The sequence below is a fragment of the Meleagris gallopavo genome, chromosome 13 (assembly GCF_000146605.3).
Source record: "Meleagris gallopavo isolate NT-WF06-2002-E0010 breed Aviagen turkey brand Nicholas breeding stock chromosome 13, Turkey_5.1, whole genome shotgun sequence".
Taxonomy (NCBI): domain Eukaryota; kingdom Metazoa; phylum Chordata; class Aves; order Galliformes; family Phasianidae; genus Meleagris; species Meleagris gallopavo.
The window spans coordinates 5932945-5937741 of record NC_015023.2 but is presented as its reverse complement, the minus strand read 5'-3'; positions in this window follow the sequence as shown (position 1 = coordinate 5937741).

Below are 4797 nucleotides of genomic sequence, written 5' to 3'. Positions count from 1 at the left end.
TTTCCTTCCCTGAACATTATATTTCTAGCTTGCAGTCCCTCAGCTAATTCATCAAATCCCTGGAATATACTTTTCAGTGAAAATGTAAGCCATTGACAAAGCCACCTCACTGTTCATGTACTAAAAAAAATTGAATTTTTTTTTTCCCCCCAAAATCCATATTTGAATGCTTGTGTCATCACTATATATGTGTTGCATTATGGCAGCGAGGCCACATTCTCAGAATTCTGTGCATCCCTGACTTCCACTAACAGAAATACCAGGAGGTTAATTTTCATTACTAATCTTCTTCACACACACTGACCTGGTGTATTACTTCCTTAAATTAACAGCAGTATTCTAAGAAGTGCTGGATTTCTACAATTCTGACTGAGTAGAACATAGAGATATCGAATACTTCCCTGACTGTTGGTCTGTCTTTTCAGGCTGGGATAACTTTGATGTTGTTACTCAAGAAATGGTTATTTTGGATCTCCTAAGTACTTCACACTGTGCTGGAGATCCAATTAAAAAAGAAACCCAACCCAGACCTGTTAAATTAAATACTAAGTAAAAATGAGTACATGTTGATAAAGAAAAACAAAGATGGCCATTTTGAAAAGGTTTTTCCAACAGACAGTACCATGTCTTCCATCATATACCACCTCTTTTCTTCTAAGAAAAGAACTGTTTTAAGCAGAATTTTCTGCTTCTGTATATTCCTTCTTTTCTTACCTAAAGGTTTTTATTCCTTTCTTTCTTTCTTGTAGGAGGGAGACCAATGGTTTTGTCACTAACTCTTCAAGAAAATCAGCAGAGCAACTGGGAAATCTGTCTTCCATGGAAAAGAGGAAAGATGCTAAGGGACAGGATATATCCTCCTTGACATAGTGTGGTCAAAGAGCCAGCTTCCTCACTTCTCCCTAAAGAGCTCTCAGACAACTGTCTAGAAAAGTGCACAGTCTCCCCAGCTGTTAACAGCAGGATATACTGCAGCACTCTGGACTGCTGCTGCCATGTCGTTTCTGCACCTCCAGGGTCAGCTTAGTGTATTAAATTAACAGTTTTCCCAGGCAAGGCAAAATGTCTGTGAACAGAATGGTGCAGCATAATAATGGGATACGAGGGGAAGATACCTGCTGAAATATTAGATGTTTTGGTAAGAGCAGGAAACATTGAAGTGATTCTGACTTATGTGGCTTGGTGCCAAACACACGTTACCATACAGAAGTCCCAGCACACTGTGCGTCTGTTTACCACCACTTAACATTTTCATAGCTCATTTTAGAATTGTTGCATTTTTTTTTCACCCTTAATAATTTATGAGCCTAGAACTATCGATAACGTGAAGCTTCATTACAAGCTATCTGGAGAATTCTCATTTGACTCGTCCCATTAAATTATTATTCCCAAACATGATTTATATTTGATAAGACATCAATTGAACATCAATAAAATAGTAATTAATGAACTATATCTTCACGGAAATACTAAGAGCTTAAATACACAAGCAAATGCAGCGTGCGGTCTGCAGGTCAGCTGTCAGATCTCTCTGAGAATATTTGTTTGTTTAGTATTTAGAGTATGATTATCAAGCACAAAAATATTTAATTGCTATAGTCATCAGCTAATTGTTGTGACAGTTGTGGACCACGCCATACTATGAAGTAGTAAGGCAGAACTGGGAAGTAACAATGTGTTCTATGTAGGTGAGAAGGTAATCTCAAAACACTACAAATACTTAAGGGATTTCATGTTTCTACAAAATGAAATGTTGAAAGAATTTTGGTTTGGGTAACTGTTTTTTTTCCTTAATGTCATCTATTGAATTGAAATGCTCTATTTCTCTGTATGGAAAGTTAAAACAAAAAATTTTAATGACTGAAACTTCTGCCTAAAAAGAAAAAAAAAAATCACTATTAAAATAGCCAAAAATTCAACAGTGTTGTTTGGGTCTTCTGTTGCAACAAACCATCACTCCAAAGGGCAAGCTTCACCAAATATTTGTATTCAGAAAGAAGTGACATTGCTTCATCCAAGGGAATTTCAGCAAAGGCCTTTATCCTATTGCACCTCACAGCTTTGCAGTAGTGTTTATCACTAATCAGGGACCACTTCTTTTTACATTTCCTCAGCATATACAGATCCCACGTGAGGAAGAGAAAGAACAGGAGTAAAAGTTTTTTCCAGATTTTTTTTCTTAATTTCTAGGTTTTATTTCTTGCTTTTCTTTACTGTTCAAATGTCACCAGGTGTTGAACAAGAGCTTTAGATGGACAAGGTGACCACATTGTCAGTATCACGCTTACCTTCGTCCCAGTTCATTAAGAAGCATTTACTCCCTGCTCTCTCACACCTTCATTTATGTAGGATTTACACAAGGGCTTTAATTGCAGATCTCTGGAAGAAAGCCAAAAGACATTACGGTCCTTCAATGACAGTTTGATTTTTTTAATATTCATTGAATCTCCTTTTCATCCACGTGTGTCTTTTTTAACTGCTCGTGTCCACTGTTCAGCTTCTCCATTACACAATCAAGGATTATAAGGGCAACTGTCCTCTGGTATAAAACAAAAGGACATGAACACATCACGGTCTCATTTAAAACTTTAATGTCCCTTGAGCTTGAGATGTTTACAGCTCTATAGAGATGTGCTATTCAAACCCCAGCATAGATAGGTTTCAGTTTAACTTTCTTAAAGCATTAAGAGCGAAGGAACTGTAAAAACATTCTGGTCTGACCTCCTACATCATGTTTTTACTCAGTCACTCCCATCTTAATCCCCATGATATGCCTGAGTCAAACCCATCTTCCTGAAAGGCTTGATATCTTAATCTGTAAATGAAAAATCTATTATTTTACTGCCACTTTACACTAGCATTATTACCTCACACTCCAAAGCACAATTGAGAAGTCCAGTCGAGCTTCTCGGTTTGTCACTCCCACCTCCAGCCAATGATTTTTACTTTTCTCTGCTGCTCAGTGGTTTGGTATTCCCTATTTTGGTCCCATGGGGGAGCTAGACACATCAGAGGTCATAGCATTTCTACCATCCAGAAACATGCAAGCAATAGCACGCACACATGTACGTCTCTAGTATGTCTTCTTACCTTGAAGGACTCATCAGAATCCAAAACCAAGCACATCTGCTGTGTTCTCTTCCTCCTGAACAGATCCAAGTCCATTCCTCTCTCAGATGCTTCTCAGGGAAATGATGAAAAATTTAATATGGAAAGAATGTACCCATAGCTTTGAGAGACAGCTCTATTTTTAAAGCAACCAGCTTACCACATATTGCGTTTCCTCCCACTTAACCCACAAGTTTTAAAATAATAATTTCTCTTTTTTAAACACATCCACTCTGGACTAGTTTCACCACCCTCATTCGATCAAAATACTCACTAATTTTAATGGATATTTTTCTTGAGTAAGAAAGAATATAACCTTTGGTTTCCGAGCCTTCTTTACAACGGATTCTGTGAAAGTCAAAACAAATAACATACAGCAATTCACCTTTAGGTAGTGCTAAAACAGTCCCCAGAGCAATAGCTTTTAGTTCATCTCCAGTGAGAGCTGTATAAGCTGTAAGCTCTTCTATAAGCACACCAATGAATAACAATCAGTCTCTTACTCCTCTCAGTCTCTCGTGTGACAGACCCTTAATTATGGCTATTAGATTATTACTTTCTCCAGAGAATCCTGTAAGGCAAAAGCAGTGTTCTTCTCTGGACATCAAAGACAGAATTAAGACCCTGCTTAGGAACACTCCTCAGAAACAGCTGCTGTTCATTCCCACTAAGGAATGCCCTATTTGAGACAAAGGGCACAGCTGCAGCTCGCCGCCTCCTACTCTGTATGAGGCGCCCTGCAGAAATTGATACTCCGCTTTGAAGGGAAAGGATGTCCACCTAAAACACAGGGAAGCCCACCTCCTACTAAGCTCTGAAAAATTGTTCAGCTTTCTGTTATCTTAGCCAGACCTCTGTACCGTGCAAAGATTACCCATTCTCAATAAGTTCTGGACCAGCGAGGCTTGCGACACAACAGTGCAAAAGCAGGAGCACGGATTATGACTGTGTAACAGAGAAAAGGGAACTAGAAACCACCCACCTAAGGCACTGCACCACCAGCATCTGTTAGTGCACATATCTTCTTTTTATGTGTAATATTTATTGGCATCCTTCTGGGATAACTCTGCATGCTCCTACAGTCAACTAGGAAGAACGTCTGTCCCCAAGGAGAGAACAGCAGGGCAGAATCAAGACTCAGGCTGACACCAAGCAACAAATGATTCCTGAACACTTTATATGTAGGTAACACGAATCAATTCTTATAGCAATTACTAGAAAATTAAAGTAACTACCTCTCAGGAGAATTACTGGTTAATACTATTGTCTTCTGTGGGCACAGCAGATGAGAATATGTGTTATGATAACCTATGTGGTTTAAGCTCATTTTGGAATATTGTAGCAACTTATTGCTAGCCAACATCTTACAACAGCACCAACATAAAAAGTAATGTCTGGCACTTTATCAGTTCTTAATAAAACACTTAGAAGTTTAACTGTTGAAGCTGCTCTTGATTTTGATTCAGCTGATTTTTGTCTGGGCTCAGCACTATGGCTTATCTGTTTTTTCCTGGTTCCTTTAAAATTTGACACTTCCAAATTCTTACTTGACTGGACTTAAAAAGTAAATAAAAATTAGGAACTGCTTATGCAGCACTGTCCCTATCTCTCCCCAGCCTGTGAAATTAACATTGGTTCAAAATGCTGGAAATGCCAATTTGCACACTAAGAGCATAGGTTCCAGGATGA